General features: G+C 42.7%; 1 protein-coding gene across 1 annotated transcript in view; it reads right to left on the bottom strand.

Annotated features, from left to right (window-relative positions):
* The window catches only part of LOC101157694 (tetraspanin-9), a 285,376-nt gene that overhangs the window by 204,899 nt on the left and 59,510 nt on the right, over positions 1–20,967 (bottom strand). Inside the window, exon 2 of the mRNA XM_011476510.3 lies at positions 3,338–3,401. The gene's annotated coding sequence lies outside the window, so the exon portion shown is untranslated. The remainder of the gene's footprint in view (positions 1–3,337; positions 3,402–20,967) is intronic.

The following is a 20,967-nucleotide window of genomic DNA, read 5'->3' as shown; positions in this document are numbered from 1 at the left end:
CCTTTCAGAAGAAGTCTTTTTTTTTTTTTTTTTTTAACTTGTCCTGTCCAACAGCTGGGCAGACAGATGAGAGCTGAGGGCCTCTTGTGTTGGACATATTTTACTTTAACAAGAGGGGTTATTAATCTTCAGACAAACCAAAGGTATGTCTGAATAAACCCCTTTTGTAATTGAGGCCAAACTTTATTAATTTCAATCATGTTTGAAAATCTTTGGTGTTGGACCGGACGGAAAAGGAAAGAGGGGAAGAAGAGAGAGGGACGTTAGAGAGAGGGGGGGTAGGGGGTGATAATAGGAGGGGAAGGGGGGTAAGACCATGAAGCAGCATAAAGCAACAAGTTTACTGGTTGTTAATCATTATGGTAAGGTTCAAATGTAGTTCAAAAAGGGCGGGGCCTATCCACACACACACTCAAATGTCATAAACACACCTGATAGCTGCAAAAATGTCCACCTGTCGACATGTACACAAAACAGTGTTCACACGCATACTTATGCCTTAAAACCAACTAGTGTGAAATATTTCAGTCATTCAATCATGCAAACTGTTAGTACAAAGGTGAGCTAACACCTGTGCTCAGGTGAGTGTTTATGTTCTTCTAAAATGGATGGTGGAACGTGACAAGAAGGAGGGAGAGTGCCCAGCCATCCCCACCCCAAGACCCCCACCGCAGCAGCAGCGGCAGCCGAAATCCCCCCAACGCCACACGGAAACCGGCAGGGAACAACCGCCGTCCGGGCGACCAAGCCCGCCACCCAGGCCAGGGCCAGCAGGACCGCCGCGAGGCCCCCAGAGCCAGAGAGCAGGGAGGCACGGAGGAAAAGAGAGCGCCGCCCCAGCCCAACCAGGAGAGCAGCCCCCCCGCCGCGCCGGGAGCGCCCAACGCAGGGCCCCACCGGAGAAGGACGCCCACAGCCCCAGACGAGCACCCCACCACCACCCAGGAGTTCCGGGCATCCCCCCGCCCCTACCCCAGGTACGAGCCAGGACCCCCCAAGGGAGACCCGCTCCGCACTCCAGGCAGCCATCCGCCCGGCCCACGGTTGGTCCAGGGAGGAGCAAGGCAGGGGCCCGCCGCCCCCGCCCAGGAGGGCGGAACCCCGGGGAAAAAAGAGGGCCCACAAGGGGTGTTATAAATATGGCCCGACCTGGTTCGGCCATGTTAGAAGTTTGGCGGGGCCCAGCGCTCAGGGGCAAGGACCAGGACCCACCCCCCAGGGACACGAACATCCCCGGCTCAGGTGTAATATGAACCCCCCCACCGTGCGGAGGGAGCACCGCCGGGCCTAGGGAGCCGGCACACAAGGGACACGGCCGCCATCGCCAAGGGGCCCGCACCCCCCACCAGGGAAGGGGTAGGGGACAGATGGACCCAGGTCCCACCTTCCTTGTAATTACTCACAGTGATGTCCCCCCACCCTCCCCACCAAGGGGCCCTAAATGTCTAAGGTGCGGTTAAAATTGGCGGGTAGGGTGCCAGGAGGACATCTGCTGCTTGCTGGCAGTGATGTCCAAGCTTCCCCCCTACCAAGGACCCTACATGTCTAAGGTGCAAATAAAACCGAAAGAGGGGGGGCCCACTCCATACGGCAACCATAGGAGGGGGGGCACTGCCAAGTAGCCCCCCCCCAAGGCGCATCGCAGGCTAGACCCCCCACCCCCTCACCCTAATATGAGGTTATATGAGGAAGGGGGTAAGTTGGGGACAGCTGGTAGACTGTCCCCCGGTGGTCAAACAGCTGTCCCCCAGCCCCCCCCCCCCCCAGCAAAGGGGCCAGGGCCACCCAGCCCAGGGGCCCCACCCCCGGAGGCGCCGACACCCCAGGCCCAGCACCACCCACCCCACACAGAGAGAGAGGAGCCAGAAAGCGTCGCCTGCCTGAACATAGAAGTCTGAACATAGAAAATGTCCAGCGAGCTGAAGTTAAAATGATCTTTCCACATGAACACGTCCCCGATCCGCCGCTAAATATTTTAGAAATGATTAAAGCAACCAAAGCCTCATGCAGGAGCACCAATGCACTGAAGGAGCACAGTAATTCAGTTCCAGACTAATTCAAATACCTAAAAGTACGGGAAAAGAGAGAGACCAAAGGATCCAGTCGCGTTAATGTCAATGCAGCATTCAGATATTTACCATAGGAAATCCCAATAATCTGCTTTTTTAAGCAGAAAACACAGATTAAAGATGATGAAAAGTGGAAAAAAAAGGACAAGATGATTATATCAAAATAATACTGAAATATTTATAGTTGCTTTGGCATAAACTGAGTTACTCATAAAGAAGCTTCTACGGTTCGTCGGGTTTGCTGGGAGTTTTTTCTCTTTTTTTTAAATCCATCAGCTACAAATCAATACCTAGAATTAGCATCAGATTACATTGTGTCTGCATCAGCAAAGATCCCATAGACGTGGTCTGTTTCAGTGGACACGTCTTCACACGGCTCTGATGCAAAAACACAACAAGCTGAGGTGAAATCCTATTTTCTGCTGCTCATTTTTACGCTGCATTTAAAGCCTCTGGAGAATGTTACAGAGAAGTGAAACACACATCACATATGTCGGACTAAACGGGGTTAAATGCAAGCTTATGAAATGAGTCCAAATTCCTTTTGGCAATTTTTCCAGAAACCAACAGGGAGCTCGGAGAAGAATTACAAAGGAAATAAACTCTTAAAGATCTGTCATCCTCAGACACGCTCGCAAAAAGACGCCCTGCTGGCTGCAAAAGTGCTGCAGGATGACAAAAGGTCCACAGTTTGAGGGAAGAGGGTTACGTGCAACACAAAAAAGTCAAAGCCAAAACAAACGTTACTGATCTGTTTAGGTGGAACCTCGTGCTCCGATTTGAGGCTTCCTGGCCTGTCCTGCCTGACACGATCCACTGAATCCCTCTAACTTCAGGGCTGAAGGCTCACAGCAGCTTTGATCGGCAGGTGGAGGTCTTCTCTGTTCAGTCTAACTGGACACTTGAAGGCAGATTTCAATAAATCAAGACAGTGTGAGCCCTTTATCTAGATAGATAGCCTTATCTCACCACCAATCAGTCTCTTCTGCAGTCTGATTTTCCACCTCGATAACATCCACGTCTAAATCATCTCCGAGTCCTCCCAAGTGAAAGAGAGGAATTCATTTTAGGAAATTGCAGCACTAAAGTGCTTTTTCATCCAAGAAACCTAGTTCAATAAACAGAACAATACACTGAAGATGCTTGAGGAGGAGTGCTACCGAAAGCTCCAGGGCAATTAGAGGCTCTCAGTTTCACTTTAATGTAGTGTTAACAGATCAACACAGCAGACGGAGGAGGGATGTGTCAGGTGAGGGATGGGATCTCACCTTATCAGAGGCTGCAAAGCAGGAAGGCAGACTGTCAGCAGCTCAGACAGGAACGCTCCAGAGTCTGTGAAAACAAGCGTGCACGTTTTAGGTTTCTGCTTTCACTTCCAGTAACAGAAAGTTTCAGTTTGTACAACAACAAAAAAACGTACTTCTGGTAAAATCAATAATATCTCTAAGTAGAAACATTAAAACAAAAACAAACAAAAATCAAAGTTGCTATTGCAGCGTCGGATGGTCTGCAGTGCCCTGACGACCTCCATTTGACCCGCCCCCACTGGCTGCTATGCGCCACTCACTCCCCCCCCGACCCTGCCACCTGGTCAGAACGGCACATGACAAATTCATTAAAATAAAAAATAAAACTTTTTTTCTAAATGCCATCTTTTCTGTTGGTTATATCTCCATAGCAACCATTTTAGTTTTCGGTTGCCTGGGGGTGACAAACCCTGCCACAGACTGGCGAACTGTCCAGGGTGTCGCCTCTGCCTTCGCCCACAAGTGGCCGGGATAGGCTCCAGCAGCCCTGTGACCCCGAAAGGGAAAAACGGAATAGAAAATGAATGAATGAATGGGGGTGACAAACAGGTCTATGTCATTTATAAAAGAATTTGTAAAAGTACTTTTTTTTTTTTTTTCTTTGGCAACGGAGGTTTTTTGTTAACCCCGCCCACATTCCTAATAAGTTATTGTTATATCATATTGTGCCGTTTAGCTTGAGTCAGGGATCTATGTATTCAATTTTTTACAACATTTTAGCATAAAACGTGCGAGCAGCACCACATTTGCGAGCTCGCCACGCCAACACAGTTCAAATCTAGAACTTTTAAAACCAAATGTTTAAATAAAAACGTCCTGAGGAGTTGGGAGGCAATAGATCGAAAATCCTAGGAGGAGTTTACATTTGTAAAGGTCATTTCTAAAGGGGGGGGGATTCAGAATGGCGGCCTCTCCCTGAGGTCAAAGGTCATTAAAACCTTAAATGTGGCTTTAGACTTAACCTGCTGGCGTGTGTGTGACGTTTCGCTCCAACAATAGTTTAGTGAAAATCGTTAAATTGCACACTTTGCCACATATCGGCTGCCAAGCTGTGGGTCCTGTAGCCATCCCATAATAAAGTGTGGTTTGGTTTTGGTTTGTGGATTTTGGGACAACAGGGCTATTCTTTTTCTAAGAAGAATTGTGAAACCAATCTGGTCGTTGTAGTCCAGGACTGCTGCAGGTCAGAATAAAACATTTCAATGAAAACATTGTGAGCTCGTAAAGTCTCAACAGACAGCAGAGCGGGCCGGAGCGGGTTTCTGTCCGGTTACTCGGTATTCCACGTAGCAAGTCTCTGTGATTAAAAAACATCACAAAACAAGCAGCTTTGAGCTTCCCTTCAAAGAAATCCACTTTGAAAGGAGTAGGAAAGCACCGAGGTGACGAGTCACGGCGAGCAGCCAAACCTCCAGAGCACCTGTTCCTGTCACGTGTTCGCCGCGTGGCAAATATGAACTTCAATTTGTCTTTTGATCCGGTTTGTCAGGAACCTTGAGATAAAACAAAGACGGGCCGAGGAGAAATTACGTTAGAGCCCCAAAGCCATGGAGCAGCGAATCTGGAAGCTCCTGCTGTCCAGGATGAGGGATGGCTCTCCAGCAGCATCAGATGAGAGGAGCAGCGTGTCTGCAGGCGGAATTACAGACTCCGTCTTGTACTGGGAAAGGCACTTTTTTTTCAAGAAGAATTATTAGGTTATATTCTAGTTTTTATTTCATTTTTGAAGAATCTGGCCAACGGTGCTGTCGATCATTTGTAAAAAAAACAAACAAAATACAGCAGCTTGCAGAAGAGGAGCCATCATTTTTACACCGAAAAAGACTAAAACTGTGAGAGAAATGACATTTTAAAGTTTTCCCTCATTCCTGGAGATTTACTGTGAATCCAAGTGAGTCAAATATTCCTAACAAAAATGAGGAAATGCTCAGCTTGGGGAGTCATTTACAGAGATTTATGGGATACGGGATGTCAGAGATTGATCAGGAGGGGAACAGAAGACACATGCATGAGGCTGCAGGGCTGTGCATGCAGAAAATCGAGGAGTTGTGCATGCATTCCTCTCAGCTAATATCCAAATGCATGCATTTCACTGCACACATAAACTTGTTAGGGTTCTTTTTTTGATAAATCTGAGCAATAGCGAAATCATCTGAAAGTTAAAAGTCATGTGTTGTTCCACTGAGAGCACCTATAGTTCTCATAAAAACACGAATTTTCCTGGAAAATCTGCATTTTAACATTAAAATGTGGGTACTGCAGGGATGTTTAGCCAATTGTGTGAGTCTTTAACCATGAGTGAGTAAGTCATTTTCTTATAATTAGAAGTACAAGCTAGTATTTCCACAAATTCAATTTCAGTGTGTCATGTAACTGGAGTTCCAGCCATCCATCTAATCCTTTTTTCTTTCTTTTTTGAACAAAAGAATTTAAGAAAAATGAAAAAAACATTGTTGAACTTTTTCTTAAAGTATTTTGGCTACATTTACCAGAAGTACATTGTTAACCTTTTAACAGCTTTAGTTCTGGTGTTTACGTTCTTTCGACCACTGTAGCTCCTTAACTGTTTATGTAATTCCAGAAATTCAGAAAAGCAGTCATGTGCAGATATGCAACACTGTACCGCAGGGAAGTCAGTGTTTAGGCAATCAATTGGCATCAGAATTAGCGGATTTACATTGATTGTGTAAAAAGACGAAGAGTTACGGTGTGTCAAAGCATGTGTGTTATCTAGGTGTCGCCAGCGACGTCTCCGGTGTTAAAAGGTCCTGTTTGTAAATTGGAAAATAGCCGTTGCATCATGGGACGGCCACTCCCTCTCATGTTGTCCTGCAGCAGCAACTGTTATTATTCTACCAGTTTGAGTCCGTGATCAGAGTCCAAACATGTTTGGTTCATCTGCTGAGAACTGAACCGTGACGTCATCCATAGAACGTGTTTGACATCCAGTTCCAACCAAATTAAGTCCATTTTTTTCGACCCCACTGTGTTAGAATCAGACATCGTCAGTAATTACTTCATATAGTGCACTATATTGTGCGTTCACCATTTTGTCTGAAACTACAATTCCAAAATGGAGTGGCCTAGGAATTTCCCAGAAGTCTTTGCGAAAAACCAGTTCGTACCGATGCTCACTAGATATTCAAATATAGACCACAATGCATTGCGTCTGAACAATTTTTGCAAAGAAAATGTTTTTAAATGTATTTTTTTAAATAAATTACCAACGTTTTCATCTTCAGAACACAGGGGGCTCAAACATGACCGTCACAAGACAATCATATCAATTCGATTTTAACTTTGTGAAATTGATGTCATATTCGCCGCTTAAAAAGTAGCGAACTTGGTGTCCAAATTTCTTTTAAAATCCAGGGCATTACGTGGTCCCACACTATATCGTTTTTTAGTAGTTAAGAATTAGTGTGGGAATTTGGACACAGCCTAAATCATCATTTCTATGGCAACCACTCTCACCAATCAGGAGTGAGCTTGTTGGAAGGCCACACCCATTTGAAAGGAGGCACAAAATCTGCCAATGAAATGTTCTAAAGGGCCACCAGGCTCTTTTATTGAGGCGTCTGATTGGTCAGTTTATAACTTGAATAACTCGTAGTACAGATAAAAAATATCATAAAGAAAAAAGAGGATTATCAAGAACATGTTAAAAAAAAGTTATCAGAGCAGAAATGGTTTTTCTGACCAACAGAATGAATATTAGCTGTTTATGGGGATTTTGGCTTTTTGGAGCCACTTCCTGTTCGGGAGCACTCAGTCCAGTTCTCATATACAATCAATGCTTCCAGTTCACCAGCTCCCATTTCTCCACACCAGGTCACGTTTAAACAGCCAGTAAGAAGTTTGGGTTTGACCTTAAACTGCTCATTTTTAATAAAAACACATGAGAATCAGATACATTTACCACAAACATGAGCCTGTCGATTATTCATGTATGCTAGTGTTGGGACATATAGATAGTGTTTAAACAGCAGTATGGTATTTTCATCATTTAAAGTAAAAAAATGAAACAACTGAACAGCACACTCTATCTATATAATAGTGATAGAGCGGATCTCAGCACAGTGTATATTTTCATGATCAAACAGCTTGCAATGTGTTTGAATCTTTTTTGTTTTTCATTAAAGTGGCATGATGGTCTAAAGCAGGGGTCACCAACCCTGTGCCCGCGGGCGCATGGGCGCCCGCGGGCACCCCTTGTGGCGCCCGCAGGGAATGCACCCAGAATTTCTTTCTTTTTTTTTTAATTGGAGCAAATACTTAACAAACAATCACGGCATGTCTGTCAATGACAACAATAGATAAAGGTAGACAAAAAAACAAATATAAAAACAAATATAACTTAAAAAATAATCAATAAAAATAAGGGTCTATTACAAAAGTTTAAATAGATCAAATAAATTACACAATGTCTGGGCATTCTTATGATTCATGTAATGTAAAGATTTAGAGAATAGGTTGAGACGGTTGAGTAATCCATTAATGTGAGGTTTCACCTTTAGGAATTTACAAGTATGAATAAAATGCTTTGAAATTACAATCAGTACATTAATCAGAAAGTCCAGATTTTTGTGAATAAATTGTAATTTAATTTTAATTTTATTCCAATTTAAAGGGTTAATGATGATATTTTTGGATTTAAGCCAATTATGAAAAGAAGACCAAAACTGTTTTACATGAAAACATTCAAAGAAAAGATGTTCCACAGTTTCTACATCATTTCCACAAAAGACACAAAGATCACCATCCCAGTTAAAGCGAGAATGTAAAAAATGATTGGAGGGGTAAATATCATTTAACGGGAATGTTTCAAAAATAGCACTGCTCATATAGCAAATCAATGTATTGGGGCAATCTGGGGGTTAGCCCCGCCTTCAGCTTTTAAGACTGATGGGAAGAGGGGAATCTTGGTATGTTAAATCGCTCACCATAAGTGAGGGAACTATGAGCAGAAGTGAGGTTAATGCTGTTTGGCTGGTGGTGGGTGTGTTCAAAGTTAACAGACAGATATGATTGTCGGCTAACTTATGTGAGTGTCCTTCTCAACAAACCGGGGTTGAGCTTAGCATGGGGCACAGGTAGCGGATTCGGACATGTCCAGTGGAGCCACTACTAAGTAAGAGGACAGTGAATTAAGACTCTGGTGCAAAGGTACTTGCCTGGATAGTAGAGGGGGTGATTCAGTGCTTGCTATTAGTAATTGATGCACTTTAGTTCTGCTATTGTGAAATATATGGCAGAATATGGAACGGCCTGAAACTTGCGAATCGGAGCTCCCGCCTTTGAGAAAGAGGCGCGTGTCCGTGAGGAAGAGAATGGGAGGGGTAGTGGGCGCAGGTTGCGAGGTAAAACGGCACACGGAGACCATTGCGCAACACCTGGATCATTGGGTGGCTTCAATTACTCAGCTCATTCTAATAATGTCATTCTTCACTAACTTTTGCAGACATTTTTAATACTTGTCTGTATTTTCCATATACATTTATTTTTTTGGGTTGTTTAGTTGGTGAAAGTTACTTATAAATAAAGACAGCAGGTAATGCAGGCTGGAAAACAGCTGCACTTTTTCAGACCATAAATAAACAATCGATCATTTGTTTATTAAAGTATTGAGGATTTTGGAGGATTTTTACTGTTGGTGTTGCACAAAATTAGAAAAATGCCAAATATTTTTGGAATAGTGATGAGTTCTGTAATTTAGTTTTTAATGTTTTATGAGACCTAAACATGATTTTTACAATAACAGGTTTTTAAATAATCAAATCCCTTTGATACGTTTCACAAAGGCACAAACACAGGACCAGAAACACACACAGGACCAAAGACACACACAGGACCAGAGACGCACACAGGACCAGAGACACACACAGAACCAAAGACACACACAGGACCAAAGACACACACAGGACCAGAGACACACACAGAACCAAAGACACACACAGAACCAAAGACACACACAGGACCAAAGACACACACAGGACCAGAGACACACACAGAACCAAAGACACACACAGGACCAGAGACGCACACAGGACCAGAGACACACACAGAACCAAAGACACACACAGGACCAAAGACACACACAGAACCAAAGACACACACAGAACCAGAGACACACACAGAACCAGAGACACACACAGGACCAAAGACACACACAGGACCAAAGACACACACAGAACCAAAGACACACACAGAACCAAAGACACACACAGAACCAAAGACACACACAGGACCAGAGACGCACACAGAACATCACACACTAAGCAGAAATGAATTTTATTGCTAAAAATGATGTCAGGAGTTGAGCTCTAAAAAAATGACAAAAGAGCAAAGAAAACAGAATAATTTGATTTATTATTTCTAATTATTATTATTTCCTGGCTTTGTTTGTTCATATTTGAATCATTTTGACAGAATATATTTGTTATTCTGAATTAATTTTCCTTTCTGTTTCTATTCACATATATGTTTAAAAGTTAAGTTAAAGTTTTAAAGGTTTAAAAGTTTAGCTCTAGTGTGTTCAATAAATGTTTATCTTGTTTGGCTGCAACCTAAAGTGTGTTTTGGATTTAGGCCCCTTTTGCAACTGAGTTTGACCCCCCCCCCCCCCTGTAAAACTAGACCAGAAAATTCAGGCATGTTTTTGTGTGTAAAATGAGTGTAAAATAAAATTAGGGCACACAAAAGGACGTCCTCAAATTGTGGATTGGGGGGGGGGGGGGGGGGGGTATAGGAGGTTTTTAGTGGCGCCCTTCATACCACTTAGTGCCCATGAAATAGCCCTCGGTCTCAAAAAGGTTGGTGACCCCTGGTCTAAAGTATTATGTTGTAAGATAAAAGCGCCTCAGTTCTGTAGTCTAATAATGTGTCAAACGCGTTACGTTAAGCCTCTCTGATAAAGAATCCATCATTAAAGTAATCAAAGGGACAGAATTTGGCTGTTTTTGCTTCTTTGAAATGGTCTGAAGTGGTATAACAAATATACATTTGATGGTACAAATCATGTTTGGGAAGCTAATCTCTGCAGAAGCAGATTTTGCACAAAAAACAAACAGCATAAGTGTCTTTGTGACATCTGGATTCTTTGTTCTATTTCAATTAAAAAAAAACTGAGTACAATTTACTTAATTGGAAAGTTTTAAAAGAAATCTCTTTCCAAACACAAAGAACATCCATGTTTTAATGAGTTCTGCACGTGAAACACAACCGTGTTTGATACAAAGTAACCTAAGAAATCATCTATAACATATAGACACTATGAACTTTTCTGAATTAATGCGCTCTGCAGTTTGTTTTGAGTGAAGTTCAGAGGCAGCTGTACTGGGAACTTGATATCAATTTTAATACTAATGCCCTTTTTGAAGCCCCAATTCTGTCATCACTCTTCATCATTCATGATCAGAAATGAAAAATATACATAACTGAATAAGGTTGTATCTAGTAAAATTAAATGTCAAGCATCACAAAAAAAGAAACGATGGCAAACAAACCGATAATCAAGTTGTGTCGAATATTCTGCTGGGATTTAGATAAAATTCTATTTTTGACATTTCAAATCAGCCGAATCATGTTTGCAGAGCTCAGGATGCGGAGAAGTAAATCCCTGGTTTGCGCGTGCACGTGGTGCGCACGTTTTAAACCCACATTTTCCTTTAGGATTGGCAGCTTTTTCAGTAAAAAATAAAGCTTTAATGGCGGTTCAGGCTGTTCGTAAATGTGGCCTCATATCCAAACTCTGACCCAGAACTGTCCAACTCTTCCCTTTCTTTTTTTCTCATGGCCTTTTTTCTTCACTTTTTTTTTTGTTGTTGTTGAACGAGACATTGAAAACGGCGAGAACAAGACAAACAGAACCGGCTCCGGATAGTTTACTATCTATCAGGAGACAGAATGTACAGAAACTTAAGGTCAGGCGGAGCGTGACCAGCCAGTTGTGAATGTCCAATCAAGCAGAAAAAAAAATAGCAGGATGTGAGTGTTGTGTTATTGTTGTGTAAGGTGTGGTCTGCGTGAAAAAAAAAAAAACATGATGGAGGTTATAAGGAGGAAAAAACAACATTGAGAAATTGATCCCCAGAAGAAGAAATATATAAAAACCAAGAAGAAGAGAAAATCTCATGAAGCCAGAACAAACAGTTTGTTCCTGCTCACATTTAGAAGTTGAATTAATCAGAGTTTTATTGACACATTGTGTGAAAAGACAAATAGAATTAGGTCACATCATAATTTCTCATCATTACAAGCCCGCCTCCTTCCTGTTCCCTGAGGGACACTCATTGGACGATCCACTCTGAAGCCTATGAGCATTCATTAATGCGTCCCATCATCCCTCCATGAGTCAGGCCCAACACAGAGATTTGTGGACATCAGGAACCATACGGTCATTTTCTAATAGACCTACAGCAAACAAACGGAGCGGGATGCGGCTCCAGACACGATCACTTCCTCCCCGCAACATGTAGTTGCCATTTGTGGAACGTGTGAATGCACTGCTTCATGTGGTCCTCTGCAACCATCATGATGGAGAGTCATGGTTGAGGAAGGCCTTCTACTGTGGACAGTGCAGCAGCAGCTCCTCTCAATCCAGTAGGGGTGAGCGTATCGATCTGAGTATCGACAGTATTCAGACCGAGGTGATGAGACTGACACTCCCGTCGCAGCTTTCCTTCAGTAGAGAGCTTGAATTTACTTACAGAGTTTATACAAGCCCAGCATCTGTCTGTCTGTCTGCAACGTTGCCAGATTGGGCACAAAACAGCCCAATTTAAAGAAATACCCACCCAATTGGTGCGGGAAACTGCACAATCAGGCAACGTTGTCTGTCTGTGTTCATAGAGCACCTAGCTACATTGCCCCTCCCCTCACTGCTTCATCGGAGAACAGAGTCATTAAAGAGCCACATTAATTTTTGTTGTGTTGTTTAAACTTTTACATTTCTTAAAGAGTTACTTTTGTTTTCTTTGATTTTTAATACTGCCTTTATTTTTTTTAAATATGTTAGCGGTGCTCTTATACTTATATTTGTGTTACATTTTTGCTTATTTTTACAATTTCCTCTTCTTTTTCTTTTGATTGTTGTTTAATTAATTAACATTTTTATTTAGTTTTCCGTCCCGTGTTTTATTATTGTACACTTAATTAAATAAAAACAAAATGTAGTATTTCTAAAATCCTTCTATGATTCAACATTTCAAGAAAAAGGTATCAGTGTCTTTAATTATTAGCCCTGTAATTAATTGGTATCACATGGATACCCAAGGTCCCAGTATCGCCCACCCCTAAACTGACAGACTGTGGCAATCCACCAAAAATGTCTTTGCTGGGCATAAAGAAATATTTGAAGACGACCTTATTAAACCCTGAGGAACACTTCAAGAAAGTAAAAAAATTGGCCTTGCAATAAAAGTTCAGAAACCCGACATCCCTGCTTTATTCTGGGAGAACAGAATGGGGAGAGGTGCTGAAAAGCTGCTCCTGTGCTGCGTGTGGTAATGCGCTATCATTTTTCTCATGGGAGCGTTAGAGCCCTGCAGCTGTGGAGCAGCGTTCGCACAGCTGCGGATGAAGCGGCGGCGGCCAGCCGTCGTGCTCACTGCCAAGTCAGATGACAAGAGCTGGCCTTCGCCGCTCTCTGGGAAATCAGTGCTGCTTTGGTGGACATCCCTGAAATGATGAATCATCCACAAAGAAGAAAAACATTCTCCAAAGGAGATGTCCATTTTTAAAAATATATATTATTCCAACTGGGGTCACATTTAATAAAAACAACCCATTTGATTGTAGTTTTTATCCACGCACGAGCCCGTGAAGAATACGAACAATCTGCTGCAGAAAAATGTTCCTGTTATAAGACGCTCCATCTTCTCGTGCTCAAGCTGATAAATTAAGACATAAGCGTTCTTAATCTCTGTTGCATGTGCAGTGTGCAAACCCGGGGAAGAAAACTGACATGACATGTGAAATGAATCACATCCGCGGGAAATGGAGGCATCGTTTTATCATTTATAGACCTGACAGGCTATTGATCGCCCGTCCTTCAGGCTCGGGATTCAAATACGGGTTTCACTAATGCTTCACGGGGCGGCGTGTGCTTATCTGTGAGGGTAGGTACTGCTGACTCTGCTGAGCTCACACAGCTGAGGGGCTAATCTAGAATAGCATCATCTGAATAAACTGCTCTTCCTACAAATTCCCCATTTCCTTTTTCTTTTCCAATCTTGCTCTCTCCAGTTTACAGCTTCTTGACAACATGATGTTTGCACCCAAAGGCTGTCCCTCCATTTCTGTTGTTTTTAATCTTCCTCTTTCAGCCATCATTCACTTTCTGCACAATTCGACATTTCTTGGGTCGGATCTTTGACAATAGTAACTTCAATCCAGCTTTTGCTCTGTGAAAACAGGAAAACATCCTAAGAGGAGTCTGCAGAAGCCACGAACCTGTAGTCTCAGACAGAACTGCACCGAATCCAATCAGTGAACTGACTAAAAGAGGGATGCAGGCAACTGAGCGGCAAACAGGAGCGACTAAAAGAACGCCAACGTAACGAGGGCCGAGACGGATGCCGCTACAGCAACCAAATATTTTACCAACACAGACGACAAGCACCACACCAAAGGCAATAAACCGAGATGTCCAACAGACCAAATGACAGCCAGTCAACGGCTGATCGTCCTCCTCAACCTGGCAACAACAGGCAGCAGCAGTCCACCAAAATGCAACCGTAGCTCATCATAATTAATGTCAGTTAGCTTTGCATTGATATGACTCTGTGAGCTTCAACATGCACGTCTAAAATCCGCCAAGTTCAACTTCATTTAAAGTCATGAATCTGTTATAAAAGCAAACTGAAAAATGACCCAACTTTACTGAGGTTGTTCACAATAATGTTGTAGAAATCCTCAAGAGCCGTTTTTAATTCCTTTTTTTAGGGATCCCCCTGTCTTTCAGAAGTAAAGAGACTATTCTTTCTCTGCTCCTAAACTGAATAACTGGTGTTCAACTCAGCCTTCTCCTCAGAGCCCTGACATTTTTTGTCAAATGGCACTCGACAACCTAGTTCCCTGTCTAAATACAGTAAATTTGCACATCTTTATTATTCATCTCACTTTAAGAACTTGATTCTGTCTGTGAAAATACAGACAGAAGCTTGGGTTCTGGCATATAGCGCTTTTCTACCTTCTTCGAAGCCCCAAAGCGCTTTACAGTCCCATTCACCCATGCACACACACAAGCACACTGCATTGTTGGAGATTACAACTTCTGTTCTTTACTGGTTCTAGTGATGGGTGAGTTAAAAGGACTTAAGTGGTTTGGTCCATATTTGATCATGTGTGCAGCGTCTTGTGTTGAAATGAATCAGTTAGATCAAAAGGGGCCCAAGTCCACAATTTTTCAAAATAGAGATATTAAATGTGCTATTGTCTTCAAGGCAAAAGCTATCTAATTATGTGCAAAAAAGTCCCAAGTCCGTTGTAATGTATTGACTATGCTTGACATTTTAAATGTATTAAGTGCAAAATTCCTGGACTTGGGCCTCTCTTGCATGGGTTTAGCTTTATCCCATAGATGGCAGCACTAGTTATCCAATATGGCAGCACCCTTGTTTAATTCAAGAAGGGCCCAAGTCCAGAGATTGCTAGTCCTCTGAAATGTTAAAAGTGAGGTGCTTCGTATTATTGCATTTGTAAGCTATGAACTGGTGCTAAATCTGGGTAAAGTATGAATCATTTGGTGTAGCCTCCCTTCAAGCAAAGCAATTAAAATCATTTCCTGGAAAAACAAACCTCTTGGACTTGGGCCCCCTTTGAACTAACCGATTCAGATGTGTGGTTTGGGTTTTCAAGGCACAACCATGAGTGTCTGTTTGAGTCTCCACATTGTGCTGTCGTTCCACCGCAGCTCAGTCATCAAAGTCCACTTCTTGTTTGACTGACCTTCTTGTCTGTGTTGAGTTTTATTTTCTTAAATGTGCTTTAGGTTGGAGTGAGTCTCTGTTCATTCCTCTGCTAAGCTGTGGGACCTCGCCTGTCAGCAGAAACTCTTGAGTTCTGACACAATCGTAAGTCATTTTTGTGCCTGTCTCACCGCCAAGTTCTAACCTCCACGGGTCCACGACCTGAAGATCACGGGACCTAAAGGATAGCCACCTTTAAGTCATGAGTTACTGCTGAAGTGTGTGGTGGTGTGGACTCTCAGTCATCTAATCTTAATCCAAACAGCTAAAACCAAACACAACTGGACTTTCACAAGCCAAAAAAAGAAGTCCAGCTGTCTTCAATTTAGGCTCCTTGGAGTCAAACATCCAACTGTCTCCTCATTTGCCACCTTTGGCCACCCAGTACTGCTGACAGCTGGTCACAGGCCAAATAGGTAGCTAGCTTGGCATGTTGGACTGATCCCCCTGCTGTCCACTTCCCGGCACCCCTAATCCAGTCTCTTTTTGTGTCGAGCATTTCAGCTCCACAGCTCTAAAACAGATCAAACTTCATTTTCTAAAGGCTTGATTTCTGTGAGGCTGAGTTTAAATGTCCTCCTATCATAGAGCTGACAGCTCTGAGCCAACAGGCTCAGTGGAACACGGACATTCCTGCTCATCCATTAGTTAAAGCTGAAAAAGGAACCAAGACTATTTCTGAAACACATTTCCCAAAACAACAGTTCATGCAGGGACATAAAAACCAGAAAATAGAAGCAGGCGACTGAACTTTGACTACACTTTTATTTACATCCGTTTACAAAACCTCCTGAACTCCAGTCAGAAATCTGCATGACTAAGGCTTAAGGACTTGGAATGAATTGCTGTGTAATTGAAGACAGCAGGAGGCCTGCCTTAGCTCTGATTGCACATTGATGGGCGTGGAGTGTGGCGGTGGGGGGGCCACCAGGCCCTGGCAGTGAGCCACACTGTGTGGCAGTGCTGAGTGGTGACATACATGCCTGGAAGTGTCTGGAGAAGCTGAATTAGAAGAGGCCCCAAAAATTCTATGGACAGCTTTAACCATGTTAACATGACTTTCTACACAAGCTGCTGGTGGATGAAGCTGTCAACACAGATGCAGTAAAGAGCCAGGCAGACTGGAAAATGGAGTTTCAATGTGATTATCCTAATTGTTTTATATCTGGGCGCAGACACACACGATAACAAGCTGCTGCTGAACTTTGAAACGGAAGCAACTTTTTTAGCATCACAATAATGAGTATTTATAGGAAAGTTAATAGACAGATTAAGATGTACAAGGGACATTTAAAAATCCTCAGAGAGAATTGGATTAAATCTGATGCAGGTGTGTGTGATGGATCATCATCACTAGCTGCGTTCCAATGACCCATACCTGCAAAACGTCATCAAAATTATAGAAATGTTGAAAAAAAATGCAATTACACTGTTTCCAGTTAATCATATTTAGGTGAAAAAACACAAACCAACTCACGCAACAAGTCATTCAAAATCATGGCGACTAATGTAAATAAGACTTTGATTGACAGCAGATACATTCACATTTTTGCCACAGCACTAGCGCTCATCATCATCATCTATCAAAGGAGACATTGTGTCTAATTCAGGCCATGGAGCTCCTTACACGTGGGAGGGGCTATGGATGAAGCCATTTTGGGAAATGGTGGTTGATGATTTTCCAGAGGAGCTGTGGATCCAACTATTCCACATGACACGCTCAACTTTGGATGAGCTGTGTGATGCTGTCAGACCTCTGGTGGCGCCCGCTGTGCAGCGACCAAGGCAGCCAGTTCCTACCAAAAAGCACATCGCCATCTGGTTGTTGGTCACGTGACTCATTTAATTTGAAAAAAGGGTTTCCCTGGTAGTTTAGCGAAATATGTCATTTTCAATACACTTCAAAAAGCTAACAAACTTTTTTTTCAATGAATACGAGTTTTTCCCCCCGAAGTTGTCGTTTTTTCATTTGGCAAATCCAATTTGCGCAAAGTCCTAGTCAATGGGAACACAGCTAATGTTTCACAAATGCAGAAACAGAACAGATTTATGCCTTTATAAATAAATAAAAAAAGTTACTTGTTCTAAGATATTTATTTATAAGGCACATAAATGTATTTAAACAATCATAAGCAAGAGGAATCAAAGCAGAAATTCTGATTGTCCAGCAGCTATTTTTTAAAGTGTCTGGGGCCACGCCCACGCCTGATTCCCACCACGCTTGCTCTCAATCAAGAAATATCTTCAACTCCCTGAAAAAGTGAATCAGACTGATGGATCTTCCAACTTTTGACAGCTTCAGGAGGAAAGTGAGGTTTAAAACCATTTGTCTGTTTTGGGAGTCCAAAGAATCACAGTTTTCCATGAACGAAAAACACAAACATGATAACATCTGAAGATCTGCAGGCCTTACAGGGATTACGTTGGGGTCAGAGCTCATGACCTTCTACCATAAGAAAGAGCCTGGACAAACACAGTGTGCCTGAAAGAGTTCAAGCCGGAATTTTTTAGTTTGACATCTTGATGAACGTCCAACCTTCCAAGACATTTTGGAAGATTTGTGTCCTAGAGCTGCTGGATGACCAAGTGGTAGAGCGTTCCCCCTGATTGCTTCCCACTCATCAAAGGTCGCATTGGGGGGTTAAACCACCAAATGGTTTAGAAGCACAACTGTGACTGCATCTCACCGCTCTCTCATAAAAATTTCATACATTCTGTGTTTGACAACTGAGATGAAATGTGTTTTCTGAAGCGTAACCAAGCATTTCAGGGGAAAAACACAACAATCAAACATGGTATGTAATGTTCTTGCTGCTTTATGACCTGGAGGAATTGAAGTGGTAAATGTTTTGCTCACTGCCACAAAATCCTGAAGGAGAAAGTTCTCCATCTGCTTGTAACCTAGCGCTGAGATTCTGTAGCAGAACACTGATCCAAAAAAAAAAGCAGCAGGTCCACCTCAGAAACGTGTAAGGAGAACAAAATGAAGGTCTTGGATGGCTGTGGTCAGAATTCTGACTTAAATGGGGTTGAGATGAAATGATATTACCTTAAAAATGTTGACAAATCTGTCTTTGTGGTCGGAGTTGTAATAATTCTGCAAGCCTAGACTCCTCCAAAGTGCTGTAAAAGTCTTTTTTTCCCTTTTCTTTACAAACCTTTGTAGTTGTTGCTGCTGAAAGAGAACCAATCATATACTGGGTTGAAAGAACAACCAATTTTGAGCACCAGAGAAAACAAATTGTCCCGTGAAAGTCTTTTGAAATCCACCACAACTACAATTCCCAGAGCCCAACCCCTTCACGTTTGGCATCATTGAAAGGGCCCAACTGTCCTCTGTAGACATCCAAAGGAGTTCCTTCAGCAGTCTGCAGTGGATGGGAGATATTCAGGTTTAGAAATGTCCACTAAAGAGGACATATTTGCGTTGCTGGTGGTCAGGAGGATATTCGAGTTGTTGGATGTTCTGAAGCAGTAAGGCGGGAAAACAATGTCTTTTCGAAGCACAGTTGGATAAACATAATTGGTTAAGACGCGGACATAATGCGAAAAGCTGTTCCTACATTAAACATATATATATTTTTTAAATGAATAGCATTTTTGGAATCATTCGTTCCCATTATCGCAAGTTATGACATCTACATCATGCACTAGATTCCACACGCACATAATGTCACTTTTAGAAAGAGTCCCAGCGGACAGCCGCATGCCAAGGTTTACGGTGAACTGGTGGAGCTGTTATGACAGCTCTGCTCCACCCTGTGAGCCTGGCTGTCAACTCGCACGGCATCATTTATCTCTGAAAGCCTCACATCACAGCTGAGCAAATCATCCGGTTGGCCGTGGCACTTTACCATCAAAGACATGGGTACACACTCAGCATATATGAGGTACATGCCACTGCAAATGAATGAGACAGGATGGGGCCAATCATCAATTACCTTCACCACAACCTCCAAACCCTGCGTACTGCCCAATGGTGCTGTTCACGTGATAAGTGCGCACCCATTGCGTGCTCCGTGCTAGCTCTTTTCTAACAGTCAGGCTTTTAGAAGTTTGAAAATCTGAGCGTAGTTTGAGTGGACATTCAATGGGTGTCCTATATGCACTTCTGTATCACCTGCACATCCCGTGCATTTCAACAAGATCAGTAAAGAGCAAGTACAAGCACCTCCCTAATGACTAGTGTGGCATAAGGACACCATATGACAGCATCACCTGTATGTCATAGGTGTGTAACATAAATTAGCCTTACAAGTACTTCTCGATGAACTTGCACGACTATCGTACGTTCCATTTTCATGATGTGCCTTGAGGTGGCTGTACGACCTTAAAGGGAACTGCAAGACACACCAGTGTCTCACCTTAAGCTGCAGCCACTCCTCTCTACGACCCTCCACGGACCCAGAAACCCCAGACAATTGCAAGACAGCCCCATGAGACTAAAGCCACATACACAGTGGGTATTTCACCCATGATGTAGCCCATGATGTTCACACAGAACAAGCAGGGAGGGGCTTCTTCTTCTTTTCTACTGTTTACTTGCACATGTTTGCCCCTTACAGTTGGAAGAGGTTTGGTGGGAAATGTCAAAGCGCTGCAAATCTTGCTTTTTCTTTTGCAGCTCTATTCAAATACAAACTTAGTGTCATGATCATTTTCAAACAGCTGGCACTTCTGTGAATGAAAGGTAACACAGTCCATACATCACTACCAAACCCAAGGCCCTGATTGGTCACAAACCTGGTTTAACTTGCAACACGTGTACAATGGCCCCAAGTTTTTTTTTTTTTGTGCCTGAAAATTGTCGTAAATACTTGTATGTATGTGTGAACAAGAGTTTTGATCGCGGAAGCCTGAAATATGCATTTACATAGACTTTTCAGGGAGGGCCGCTTGAACGCTCTGTTCTGAGGGCGGTGTGGGCGTAGCTTTAGGCTTTAACACTGGATCATATTTGAGAACCATCTAGAGAATTTTTAGGAAACCTCAGCGAGATCATGATTGAATTTTTCAACTATATTTCTGAAGTTTTGTGGGGATTGTAAGAAACTGTGTCAGGAGACAATTTGTAAATTGAAGGATGGGCACAGTTTGACAGAGGAGTAAAAAGCTTTTGGTCTACGCTCTCGAAGAAAAGCACTGCAGTTTATGGTTAAGTGGCTCCATAAATGAAAGAGAAACAGCTTTATGTCTGAAATCTCTTCTCAAGGTTTTTGTTTTAGGGGGGAAACGTCAGAAGATGACTGACTGTGAAAACTGTCTTTGAGTTGTTAGCTCTAAAACATATGGCGACCGCTTCGGTGACGTACGAAACTGATTTGTTCTTATTATTTTTGACACTTTGAGGAAAATCGAATCAAATGCAACAATGCTGTAAAATGTGAGGCTCACACGTAAGTGTGTGTTAGAGAAGCTATTGTTATGCAAGCGTACAGCAAATATATCTTTTTCTATGACCTCCCAACTCCAGCATATGTCTCAAAGGTACAGGACACTGATGTTTGCCGTTTAAAGGATGTGTACAATGAAAACACCATACATATTCTGCTTCCCTGCAGCTCATTGCTCAAGTCTCCATTTCCCCAGAGTCTGCTTTGTGTGGGAGTTAAATAAACAGAA

This window comes from Oryzias latipes, chromosome 6 (genome assembly GCF_002234675.1).
Source record: "Oryzias latipes chromosome 6, ASM223467v1".
Taxonomy (NCBI): domain Eukaryota; kingdom Metazoa; phylum Chordata; class Actinopteri; order Beloniformes; family Adrianichthyidae; genus Oryzias; species Oryzias latipes.
Note: the sequence above shows the minus strand (reverse complement) of the source record. Positions and strands in the feature narration are given on the sequence as shown.